General features: G+C 44.7%; 1 long non-coding RNA gene across 1 annotated transcript; it reads right to left on the reverse strand.

The window, feature by feature from the left end:
• Nucleotides 1–2010: 2010 nt before the first annotated feature.
• Nucleotides 2011–7544, reverse strand: LOC147000217 (uncharacterized). The gene is made up of 4 exons (XR_015046026.1): nucleotides 6021–7544; nucleotides 3760–3901; nucleotides 3072–3168; nucleotides 2011–2975 (listed from the first exon to the last, which is right to left on the reverse strand). It is a non-coding gene; the product is annotated as an uncharacterized LOC147000217 (long non-coding RNA).
• Nucleotides 7545–13377: the final 5833 nt, after the last annotated feature.

Genomic DNA, 13377 nt, shown 5'->3' on the forward strand with positions numbered 1-13377 from the left:
CCGACATTCGCCTCGACTTAAAAGGTATTTCCCACACCCTAAAAAGGGATCCTGGAAGTTTGTCGGGTTTTTTTTTTTTCTCCCTGAATAGGAAGGTGTATCTTTGTGTTGAACATTTAAAAATGCAGAAAAGAAGTTACATAAAAGTTAGTGGGAAAAATAAAACATTCTAGGGTCTTTTCTTTTTTTTTTTCCTTTTCTCTCTTTCTTCCTTTCTTTTTCTTTTTTTTTTTTCGTCTTTTCTTTTTGGTTTTTCTTTTTCTCTCTCTCTCTCTTTTTTTTTTTTTTTTTTTTTTTTTTTTTTTTTTTTTGGTTTTTCGAGACAGGGTTTCTCTGTATAGCCCTGGCTGTCCTGGAACTCACTTTGTAGACCAGGCTGGCCTCGAACTCAGAAATCCGCCTGCCTCTGCCTCCCGAGTGCTGGGATTAAAGGCATGCGCCACCACGCCCGGCTACTTTTTGGTTTTTCAAGACAGGGTTTTCCTATGTAGCCGTGGCTGTCCTGAAACTTGTTCTATAGACCAGGCTGGCCTCAAACTCAGAGACCCACCTGCCTCTGCCTCCCAAGTGCTGCTAATAAAGGCGTGAGTCACCATCACCTGTCTCCACCTTCTTTTCTTAATAGCTTTTGTTTGTGAAGGCCATTCAACGTATTTTAATAATATTCACTTCGGACTCCTCTGGGATCCGCCACCCCATGCTGCTTCCCAACTCACTACAGCTTCTCCTATGTGCATTCATGTTTGTGGGATAAGTATGTAGATAGTGAAAATAAAAGTACTTGTTAGACTGGTTTGTTGATTAGCAAGATGAAATGTTCCCACTTCATTTGATATTCTCTGATAGAAGCCTCTGGCATGGCTATGTATCGTTGCTCTACAGAGTTCTGCTGGGACTTAGCCAAGTCCACCTGGCTACACACTAATTCACATCTTTTGCTATTAAAGCAGTGCCTCATGAGGAGTCTTTGTGTACAGATCTTGGCAGGTACCAGCAATAAATTCTTTGGCTCATGTCTGGAAATGCTGGAGTGCCAGGTCCCAAAGCATGCCCACTGTAAAGGCTCCTGACAGGCTGGTTTCCCCAGGCTTGCCCTCCTGGCACATTATCCTAAAGGGCACTGCCAGTTTGATAAAAGGAAAATGCTGGGAGCCATGCCACACCTCACACTAGGCCATTTTGTGGCAGTTTTAGTATGAATATATATGATCACTTATGAGCGTCGGGGTTTTTTCTTAATTTTATTGGCCACTAGCATTTTTCTTTTTGCTTTCTGCTCTCCGTATTTTCCAGAGCATTTGTCTGTCTCTCATTCATCTACAGGTGCTCTCTGAATATAAACCAAGTTGAGGATGCTAGCAAATTCTTCCTGATTTGCTGTTTGTTTCCATTTAGGTGTGTTTGTTATCATTGTTATTGGAAACAAGGTCTGCTGTCACCCAGGCTGGCCTCGAATTTATAATCCTCCTGCCTCAGCCTAATAAGAGCTGGGATTTTGGGTGCATGCTACCACACATATGCTTTTTGGTGTACACAGCATTTTATTATTATAAAAACAGAGTGAAAACCATCTTTGGTTTTCTAATGTTGTCTTCACATCCTGACAGCAATGCATCTCGGAGGTCTGTGTAAAGCTCCTCTTGTAGTTCTGGGAGGCTAAGGAGCTGCAGAGAGGACGGCACTCATGCTTGCCTGGAGTATTATGTATTTAGTTCGTGGTCACCCATGCATTGGAAGCAGGTTCTAGCTGAGCACCTCTCAGGATTAGTCACTGTGCCTGAGGGAAACACTGGCACACACCTGCTTCTCAGTGAAGCTCACTAGCACATATGGAGTCATCGCCACAAGACGGAAACCAGGCCAGGAGGAAAGGGGGCATGATGAATCAAACGTTTGTCCACTGAGAAGCTCAGAGTTCAATATACCTTCTAAAATATGTTAAAGATTTATTTTTAATGTTTTATATATATATATATATATATATATATATATATATATATACACACACACATATGTGTCTGTGAATGGGTATGTACATATATGCATGTAAGTGCTCATGGAGGGAAGAGGTGTCAAATTCCTTGGAGCCACAGTTATGAGCTCGCTGACATAAGTGCTGTGAACAGAACCCAGGCCCTCTGGAAGAACAGTTTCCTAACCACTGCCATCTCTCCAGACCTGTCATCACCACACCATCAAACCATCATCATTTGTGTGTATGTGATGTGTGTGTGAGTGTAGCTATCACATGGGGGCTAGAGAACACATTTTAGGAGGCAGTTCATTCCCTGCCTTCCACTGTGGGACCTGAACATGTAACTCAGGTCATCAGACTGACATAACAAGCACTGTTATAGTCTAAATCATCTCACAGGCCTTCACTTACAAAAGCAGCCCGGCTTTGCTATCACTGACATGAAAACTGTGGATACCTAAGGTAACAGCTCCGTATTCTTGAAGATGAAAGAAAGGTAGGATTAAAAGACACCAGGTAAGAAGTTTAGGCACCTGCTCACTGGGTCAGCCAGGGTGTGTGGAAAGGACCCTCTGAAGCAAGCATTACCAGTGCAGTGAGGGAGGGTGTACTCCCTCCTGCCTGTTCTCAGAGAGACTAGGAACACACGTGACAGACTCAGTTTCTCCCTGTAGTATTGTAAAAAAAAAAATGTTGTCAGCTAAATAAATATGCTTGTTACTGGCCCACAGTGCTCAGAGGAGGGCTCAAGGAGCAGTGAAGGGAGAAGAAATTGATTTTGTAACTTCTGTCTTGCATTGATATCTTGCTTGTGGTATTTTTGGTATGCATACAGCTTGTTTTCTCAGAAGTTAAATGATCTCAGATGATACAGGAGATTCTGTTTTCCCAAGACTGTCACACAAACATATGCTCATGTGTCCTTTCTGCATGTGACCACTTCTCTGGGCCTGAGGTAAACAGCATATCATGGTGGTGGCTTGTGGTGAAATGGCTCACCCTGTGATGAGAAAAACACAGAGACCAGCCTCTCACAATCACTTTTGAGGTCACACCTCTGATGTCCCCAAACCACCCACTAAGAATCCCCTCTTACATTTTTCTATCATCTTCCGATAGCATTGAGATGAGGAATAAGCCTTGAACATGTGGGCTTTGGGGTTCATTTCAGACCCAGCGTTGCAGATCCCATTCTGTTGGTGGAATAGTCACATTACTCTCTGATGCACATGTAATGAGAAATACGGCTTTGCCCATTTTTGGAAACTGCCGCCTGACACGGGGCATTAGAACTGAGGTGAATAGGAAGCAAGAGAGAATTCCTACGATGATATTCAGACTCTCAACACTCAAGAAGCCAGCAGTCAGAAGGAAGCCTGGAACAAGTGCCGCTTCCTGTGCTGGCTGCCACTTCCGCCTTGTTTCTTAGGAAGTGGAACCAGAATAAGCTCCCTAAACCCTACTTCCCATAATTTAGTTTTTATTTACTTTTCTTTTTGATTTTTCAAGATAAGATTTCTGTGTAGCCCTGGCTGTCCCAGAACTCACTTTGTAGACCAGGCTGGTCTTGAACTCAGAGATCCACCTGCCTCTGCCTCCAGAGTGCTGGGATTCAAGGCATGTGCCACCATTGCCCAGCTCCCATAATTTTTAAAAATTGCTTTGGCTTTAGATTTTTCAAAACCTACTTTAATAAGGGTTCTTTAATCCTTCAACTTCCCTTCTAGCCCACCACCTACCAGAGAGAGGTAGTGGAAAAGAAAGGTTAATAGGGGGATATGGACCTGTTTAGAAGTAGTTCTTTGGGGCTATTCTAATCTTCATTGTCAGCAGTCCAGTCCACTAGCAAAACACCAGCAGGAATCAGCAGCTGCAGTCCAGTCCACTCGGCAGACACCACTAACGAATCAGCAGCAGCAGATGGATCTAGAAGAAATCGAGAGGTTCTGCCAATTGCCTGAGTCCTCGGAAGTGGAAGGAAGCTGCCAGAATATCCTGAGATGTTCTTTGGTAAATTACTCTCTATGAAGTCACAACAAGTGAAGGTGAGCAAGGTGAACCAATGCCACAGTGTTGTCAGAGAAGACTATGGAGGCAGAGCTACACGAACCAATGCCAGAGCCTCCTCCCACTTTCTGTGGAGTCATATTTATATTATTTCTAAACACCATGTGCCCTCTCATGTGTCTGCTTCAGCAAACTATCATGTGACATAACTGAGCTTCCAAAGAAACTAGAAATTTCCACTTCAAAATCATAGAGGAAAATATAGATAAGGTTTACCATTCCAATCATTTGAAACTGTCTTCTTCAATGGACTTCAGTATAGTTATATAGGTGTCTCCATAGCACTCCATCTTGTATTAAACACCCTGTCTCCACCCCTGGGTAACCCTCCTACTTTACCGCTACAGTTTTGAGTTTCACATAAGTGAAATCGTTCTTCATTTGACTTTTGGGTCCTAGTTTGTTTCACATAGCACAAGTCCTTATGCCAGGAACATAAGCCATGAGGCTCCCTGAATGATGCAGGTGTCAATCCAGCCTGTGTCCCCAAGTCTTAGGATCTGAAGAAAATAAAGGTCTTTGAGATCCAGACCATTAAGGGTGTAACTCAGAGATAGAGGGCTTGGCTTGCCCACTGTACTTGAGACTTTGGCTTGGGCCCCTACCACCCAAATGGTGACTCTCCAGAAAAACCTACTCCATCATTTTGAGCCAAATTTAAAGTAACCATTTACAAAATTTTACATACTGACCAAGAGATGGACTTTGGCCAGAACCATTCACCAAAATTTCCCAGGTGGAATGGCTTGGAGCCACATGCTACAGGGGCTTATAAAGACAGACTTATAGGCCACCACACTTTCCCATGGAGCATTGCTATTTCCCATGAACTACAATTCTCAGAATTCTAGGAAGTTACCTGGTTCCTGGGCTGGTAGGGCTTGTAGGTTAATTTTGACAAAACCAAACCAAGACAACTGCTCTGTCTCAGGCTGGAAATGTAGCTCGGCTGTCAAGCACCACCAGTTTCAGAGTAATGACGACTTCTGGTTCCTAACTCTGCCTCTGACCTGCCTATTGGCTAGCTAGGCCACGTGCTCTTAGCGGTACTTCCTGCCAGATGAGCATTGCCTTATATCTTGGAAATTTTCTTTGTCTATGAGAATCCTAACTAATGATGTTCCCACCTCCAAGAACTAAACCATCAGCAGCAAGTCCCAGGTAACAAAATAATTAAGTCTCTCCTAACCAAGCCTTAAAGCAAACAGCTAGGACTCTTTGTTCTTGCCCAGAGGGATTCTGAACTACAAGGAGTTACAGAGAAGTAGTTCTGTACTGTTCCTTTAGCTCATGCAAATGATGCTCTCAACACCCACTAACACTTAACTCCAAAGCTAAGAACAACTGCATGGCACTTAGGCCTACTCCAGAGTCTACGCCCCACTTTATGTGATTTGTGCACTGTATAGGAGACCTGACCTGGAGCAGGCATCAAGAACTTTGTAATTAGAAGCACTTTCCAAGGAAATTACAGTGACAAGTAAAGGCTTGGGGGTTTCCGTGGGAGCCTGGGGCTATTCATTACTGGTACTTGGGAAGAGAAGCTGTGGGTGCTAACAACTGTCCAATCATGATGTCCTGGGTGCAGACCCAGGACAAATGTGAACCACCCCGAGCTCCTGTCTATGGCAACTCCACCACATGGTTAAACTTTTCATTGTTTAAAAAAGAAAAGAGAATTGCTTCAATTTTTCCTTTTTTTTTCTTCCCACCATATAAGAGTTTTCTAGCCATTGTTACCCGGCAGAGCTAACATTTCCTGGGAGCTAATGACTGGCTGGCCTAAGTCCTTGGCTTTCCCTCCAGTTAGTCCTTAATTGCTGCACTAAGAAGTACTTTCCACTCAAATTATTGTTTAATCCAAACAAAAGAAAATGAACTGTTATTGCTGTCAACAGCAATAGTCAGCTCTTCCTAGGAGTCTGGGGATGTGGAGATAGTGGAGGGTTTAAGTGTAGAAAGAAATGTTTCAGGTTACCTGAACATCCTTGGGGACTTTTGCACTTAAACACCCTGATAAACAGCTGAGCCAGAACACTGCCTATAAAAAAGAAGCAGGGAAACATACAAAACAGAAAGTTTGTAACTGGTCTTCACCATTTTCAATAAGGTATGTACCTGTTAAGAAAGGTTCCTTTACTCTTATTTTATGTGCCTGAGTGCATGTGTGTGTACCACATGCACATACAATCAACATATGGGTGCTGGGAAGTGAATCCAGGTTCACTTGGCAAGACAGCTCCATCTGCCAGCTGCTGTCAACAATGCTGTGTTTAACTTGTCACCCCTAAGCTAAGCTTCACTGAGCTCTGGGGAGGGGCTCACTGCCTTGCTGCCTCTCACACCTACTTCTGAGGATCGACAGAACACCAGGTGGCCTGTAGCCACAGAACCCACTCAGGTTGATAATTCGAGATTCCAAACTTCCACATCCGAGGAGCAATTTCATGGCTCAATCCAGGCTAAGTCCCTGAGTTTTGGATTCTGAAGAAAATGGGTTCTTCATATCCAAATTGCTCAGCCTCGGGCTAGCAGTGTAGCTCAATGGTAGGGAACGTACTCAGTTTGCTTGAGGTTCTGGGCTTAATCTGCAGCACCCAAACGAAACCATCAGCTGCTTCTAGGCCTGGAGATAGTGGCTAAGTGGTCAACCATCTGCTTATCCTGTTTGATCCTCTGTATTTGATCCCCAGAAGCCAACTCGAACCAGCTCCTGCCTGGACTTGATGCCGGATCACATACCTGAACCATACATGGTGGGGTCTGCACAGCTCATGTCCTGGGTCCTACATTCTTCCTGCAACCAAGTGGTACTCAGCAAGAATGAGACTGGGGTGTTTTAGACCCAGGGTGCTCATAATCAGCTTTGTAGGTGTATAAGGAATATTGGCATTGGCTTGTCACAAACAGGGGACATTATATTGATATTTAGCCTGTTAGGACAATGACTATCAATAAGTGAGAGAGTCACACAAAGAATTCTGTCCTACCCTAGACCCTGTTCCTATGTCCCATTAAGATGAGCCCGGTCAGCTTTAGGAGCTCAGCACTGCTGGCCTTCCTTGACCTCCCTTCTCCCCTTCCTATCTCAAAAGTAAAGCACTCCTTCCGGTTGGAATGGCTCCCCATCCACTGTGTGCTCCAGGAGAGGGATGCTGGTGTAGGCCAATCCTGGGTCAGATAATCCTGATGTAGGAGACCTCCCCCAAGCCTCCTATCAGGATTTGTCACTCCTTTAGGGGACCCTGGTAACTCTTCATGTGTTCCTACACTCTAGTTTGTTTTCTCTATTTGAGTACAATGGCTCTGCAGGCAATGACTCTGCTACCCTTCTGTCCTGAGCGCCCTGTCCCAGCCCTGCAGAGTTACCTGTGGATCTGGGACCAGGCATATTTCTGCCTGATTCTCCCTGACCTTTCCAACGAAAAACATTCTTCCCAGTGAATCTTCCAAGGGTGTGGGAGCAGACTCAGACTCCTGAACTCCCAGCTCCCTGCTGCTCACTTCCTGTGCACTCTGCTTGGTGACTGTATTACTGAGGGTTTAGAGAAGAACAGAACTGATACCAGAGTGGTTCAAATATGTATACACACGCATATGCACACAAACATATATATATACATACATACGTATATATACATGTGTGCACACACATAGAAATATATGTATGTCTGTGTATATATACACATATGCATACACACATATCTCTTTACCTGGAATAAGCTCTCCTCTGACACTGTCCACATCCTTTCCTGTGAGTGGAGACTCTCCCGACTGACTGGCCAGTCCATTCTCGCTCTCACCAGCCTTGTCAGTCATGGTCTTTCTTCATAAATGTGCAATGGAAGCTTAGAGTGACCACTCTTTATAAGTCATGAAAGCTGAGTTTTTCATGTGCCACACTTTTTTCCCCATGGACCAGAGAGGCCTGAGGTACAAGGAGGGAGCTGGAGGTACAGGACAGTGTCCTCTTGCTGTGTTCCTCACATCTGCTGTGCTCCAGTACACTGGGTGTGGCTGCATGGCCCTCTGTGCCCTTCTACCCGGCATCCCTGAGAATCTCTGATGCTCAGGAGGTAAAGCAAATGAATCACAAGTTCAAGGTCAGCTTTGGCTATAAGCAAGAACTTGCATCAAAATAAAGTGTTTGTGTTTTTTTTTTTTTTGGGTGGGGGCACACATGTACATGTGTGTGTATAGGCCAGAGGAAGATTTCTTTGGTGCCTAATTTTTTGTTTTGTTTGTTCATTTAAGACAGAATTTCACTGCTTGGCTCAGAATTCTTTATATCTACCAGGCTGGCCTCTGCCTCTGCCTCTGCCTCTGCCTCTGCCTCTGCCTCTGCCTCTGCCTCTGCCTCTGCCTCTGCCTCTGCCTCTGCCTCTGCCTCTGCCTCTGCCTCTGCCTCTGGGTGTTGGCTTAAAGGAATGAACCACCACACCCCATATCCCACACTGTTTTTTCTGAGACAGGGCTTCCTATTGGCCTGAAGCCACAGCTCTGTCTTCTTTACTTGCCAAGCTCCCAGATTATAAATGTGGGTCACCATGCCTGGTTTTTATGTTTTAATATGGATTTGGGGAATTAACTCAGGTCTTCATGCTTACATGCCAAGTACTCGACCAACTAAACTATCTCCCTAGCCTCCTCAAAGTACATGCTTCTAAATGGGTTGGAACTATAGATGGTGACTGACTAGAGGCCTATTACGTGCAAGGTCCTGGGTTTGGTCTCCAGCACTGCAAAAAAGGTATGTGTAAGCTTCAGGATATGTTGACCTATGTTTCATAAAACAAATGGAAAACACCAGTCCCCTGTTACCCAGAGGGTAACATCCTAAACCCTGTAGTGAGCTGAGATAGATAATATTAAACCCTACACAGACCATGGTGGGGTTTTCCAATGCTCACATCCCATGAAAATATTAGCTTATAAATTCAGCACAGAGATAAAAGCTAATAATAAAGTTGAACAGTTGCAGCAATGTTAATAATAACATTATTATTATCATTATTATAATAACAATAATAATGATAATAAAAGTTATGTGAACATAATTGCTCTATTTTGAAAGAGTCGAGACAAATTTTAATAGTTTGGATCATGGTTGATCAGAAGTGACACAGTAGTTGAAAGAGCAGCCTCAGATAAGGAGCAACACTATATGTGAGCTCTTGCTGGGGTCTCAGTCTCCTGAAGCCAGTGTCCTCAGCTGCCCATGGAGTGAGGACACGGGTGGCCAAGCTGGAGGATTGTGCCAGCAAAAACTCAAAGCCTATTACTTCTTCAAGGGATGGAGATGAGTAAAGCTGATTTGCTGAAGTCATTGTTCCCTTCTGTGAAGGTAGGAAAACTGACTCACGCCTACTAGCCCAGGTTTCACCTTCAAGTTTGCCCTTCCTTCCTGGTGTACTCTTTGGGGAATTAGCACTGCTCCCCAGATGGCAGGCCTTGAAGCCAGTGTTTCCTCATAGTGTGTCTGCCCTTTGACCTGCCTTTTCCACTCTCACAGCCAAGTTCAAGTTTATTGCCTTGGGCCTGAGCTGTTGCAGTAGTTGTCATGTTATTGCCTTTGTATGGCCTGAAATGCCCTGTCTCACATGGAAACTAGAGTCCAAGAGCAGGTATGGCTCTCCCTGTGGGGCCTCTCTGCTCCTAGGAGTCATGGCCCATAGTCCTTCACACAAACCTTCCCTGTTGCCAGCCGTATGGCCTGAGGTACACTACCATCCTTGGCTTTGCAGAACCTTGACTTCATCTCATAGAGGGGAAAGAGCAGGACTGTGGGTGAGGGAAAGAAGCTGTCATATGGAAATGACCATTACCCCGCTGGTACATGAGAGCTAGCCTGCCCTTGCTCCCTCTGCTTGCTTTCCTGGCTGTCTGTCTCACAGGGCTATTGACTCTTCAGAGCCTGCGGCCTTGTGCTCAGTGGTTACAGAACAAGCATGGAATGCAGAATGCACACCTTCCCTCCTTGTCCCTTCCGGCTTCTCTTCAGTCCCTGCTGCATGGTACCAAAATGATGTTCTTTCAATTTGATTTTCAGCAAACATGTCACTTGTTGTTTGAAATATCATGTGACCATGCACTTACTTCTAATTACATAAGCAAAAAGGACCAAGAGAAGGTTGCCACATTCCCATGAGTTTGTGGTGCGACCCTCTGCTTTTCTAGTCTTCAGACATACCTTATTGTTTAAACTATCTCATTCATTTTAAACAAAACTGAGGTATTGTAATTGACCTAGTTATGACCCTTGTTTGTTTAGCATTATTTATTTCAAAATCATTTTCATAATAGACACAAAGACTGGTGCAGATTTTTTAATGGAAACATTGTATCTCACTGCTTAAGTAAACTACCATCCCCTTATCTTCTCATTGTTTCCTTTTCTCCAGGTTTATTTATTTAAACAGTGTTATTTGTGGATATTGTCTGCATAAATCGTGGATTCTTTTTTCCTACACCTGGGAGCATTGTCAGTGACTGTCTCTCCCCAGCCCTCACTGTATCTGAGCTTTCTTTGTTGATGCCCTGAACCTTCAGAGCAGTGTTCAGAAAGGGATTTTATCATTTCCACCCCCACAGACGACAAAACTGAAGCACAAATAAGCAGAGAAATGGACTCAACACACTCGAAACACAGGCTAGGCCATCCTAGTCTATCTTTGTTAATAGCATAACACCACAGACTGGGAGGGTCACAGAAGGCTATTTTGACTCCTGACTATGTTTCAAGGCCAGGAGCCATATCTGCTGATGGCTTTCTTGTTGGCAGCTTTGAAGCAGCACAGGAACTCACACCATGAGAGACAAGAAACAGACATGCCTCTTCTTCTCATACTCTTCTCAAAAGCCACCAGGGTTTACTCTCCTGCCAATCGCTGACCGAAGTAGGGGCCATCTTGTGAGAGAATATCAAGGTTGAATTGAGTTGAACTATAGCACACTCAGGTGGTCCCTACAAGGTCGGAGGACTGGTTAGTGTAGAGAAGCCTGTCTGATGCATTTGGTGTCAGAAGAGTGGATACAGACAGAGGAACTGGAGACTTTCTCATTCTGGTCATGATGCAGTGGAGCTGTGCTGCTGCTAAGCAGCATGCCTCTTTGGACTATTAAGATAGCATCTGCTCAGCCGGGCGTGGTGGCACACGCCTTTAATCCCAGCACTCAGGAGGCAGAGGCAGGCGGATTTCTGAGTTCGAGGCCAGCCGGGTCTATAGAGTGAGTTCCAGGACAGCCAGGGCTACACAGAGAAACTCTGTCTCAAAAAACAAAAAAACAAACAAAAAAAAGATAGCATCTGCTCAGAAGCACCCACTACGTGCCAGGATGGGCTGTTACAATAGTGTCTGCTCACAAGAGCCCACTAAGTGCTAGGCACTTTCCTGGCATTTTATACATGGCTGTTATCCAGTCTACATACTAAGTACACAAGGCAGGCTCCAGCCTGAGGCTCCAGAAACTGAACGCCAAAGGCCTCAGAGTTACTGCCTAGCAGTCCTACAGACTGAAGCCCATGTCTTCCTGCTGTGAGGAACGCATGCTTGCAGAATGGACCCCCTCCTCCTGACAGCTGCTCCTCTTCCTTCCATAACTGATTGAGCTACACCTGGGAAAGAGTCAGATGGAGATTAAATGCTTCCATGCCATTACCATTGTTCTCTAACAAAACTGAGGGTAAGAGTGGCTACCAGAACTGTGCCTGGGTGGGTGAGGTACTGACACCCATTCCTGGCATAAAGTATGACTCACTGCCTATTTTCTAAGCTTTACACAGAAATCGAAAACCAGAAGGCCCTCTCTGATCCTTGACAGGGAATGAAGTACAATACTGTCTTCCTGTCTCCAGGTGTCAGGTGACTAGATGCTACCATGGTCCTGTTGGAGCTGTGGTTGACCAGTGTTGGAGATTACTGGTGCTAGTCTCTGGGGAAATGATGAGTTCTTAGACCAGAAGTAGATCTTGGAGATCAAAACCATGGGAGGAAGTAGAGAGATACTCCAGGTGTCCTAGACCCTTGCTTCTTAACTATGGGTCAAAACCTCAAATGAGTCACATAAGCAAATATGAAGAACACAAAAAATTCATCAGTAGTAAAAGGCTTCTGAACAACCAATGACCAAAAACAAGAAAAACTCCAACACATAGCTGAGCCCAGGGCTCTCTGGCATAGTTAGTGTTCAGCTGTGTTGCTGTGTGACTTCACTGAGGCCTGGCTTCTGAACACACAACATGCACACCTTTCCCATGTGTGCTCTCTCACCAGCATCACTACTGGCCACTGCCTGAGACTGCTCAGTTTGTGTATTACTCTGGCTTTGCTTTTCCTGCCTTTTTTTTTTTTTCCTTTTTGTTTGGTTTCTTTGAGACAGGGTCTCTCTGTTGGATCAGGCTGGCCTCTAACTTACAGGCAGGCTGCCTGCCTTTGCCTCTACATCAGGACTGCTGAGGAAAAAGTGTGTGTTTCCATTACAATGTTTTACATCCAAAGTCTCCTGCTCTTCTTGAAATATGTTTTAATTTTGAGAATCGAAGGCTTTTAAATGTTTCCCCTGCAGGACTTCTTAGCAAATCAAGTCACTATATTCTTGTATTGTACTATTAAAATGTTTGGGTTTTAAAATCGCTGTTTGAGTTGCTGACATAAATTTCATAGATAACCCTTCTAGTTACTTTGCCATTGTGTTCACAAATATCTGACAAAGTCACCTAAGGAAAGGACTTGAGGGCAATCGGGGTTGGTTCTGATGCTAAGGTCCCCTTCCCCAATTGGTTCTTGATATGTCAGTAAAGAAAGCCTTGGGCTAATTGTTGAGCAGAAGGTATAGGTGGGACTTCAGGGTCCTGGGAGGAAGGGAGAGGGATGCAAGGGAGGAGAACAGATTTTTGCCTTGCTTTGGAGAAAGAAGAACCCAGAAACCATGTGAGATCTCAAAACAGAGTGGCCACTCAGGCTGCTCCCACAGGCGGGTGGGTGGTCAGGGGACTTTAGCAACTGAAGTTCAGGGCAGGTGGGAGAGACTGAGACAAGAAATTGGTAAGGGCAGAGATAGTCACGCCCAGCAATTGTGTCCTAAGGTGGTAAGTTGACAAGGGTTAAACTGTGTGTGTCTTTTGTCAGAGGATTCAAGAAAAGCTGGATGGGATCTAGTAGCGCAGTTACCTCCAGGACTAAAGGCAGGTAGAGCTTAAAACTACACACAACAGAGGGCATACAGGGCATCACAGGAATGGCAGCTGGGTACCAGGGCCTAGTCCCATGTATCTGTAGGCAGGAAGTGGGGAGCCATGAACACAGTTCAGCTTACTTTGAAGCTAATCAAGAATT

The sequence above is a fragment of the Mus caroli genome, unplaced genomic scaffold, assembly GCF_978045245.1.
Source record: "Mus caroli unplaced genomic scaffold, Mus_caroli_1 scaffold_19, whole genome shotgun sequence".
In the NCBI taxonomy this organism is placed as follows: domain Eukaryota; kingdom Metazoa; phylum Chordata; class Mammalia; order Rodentia; family Muridae; genus Mus; species Mus caroli.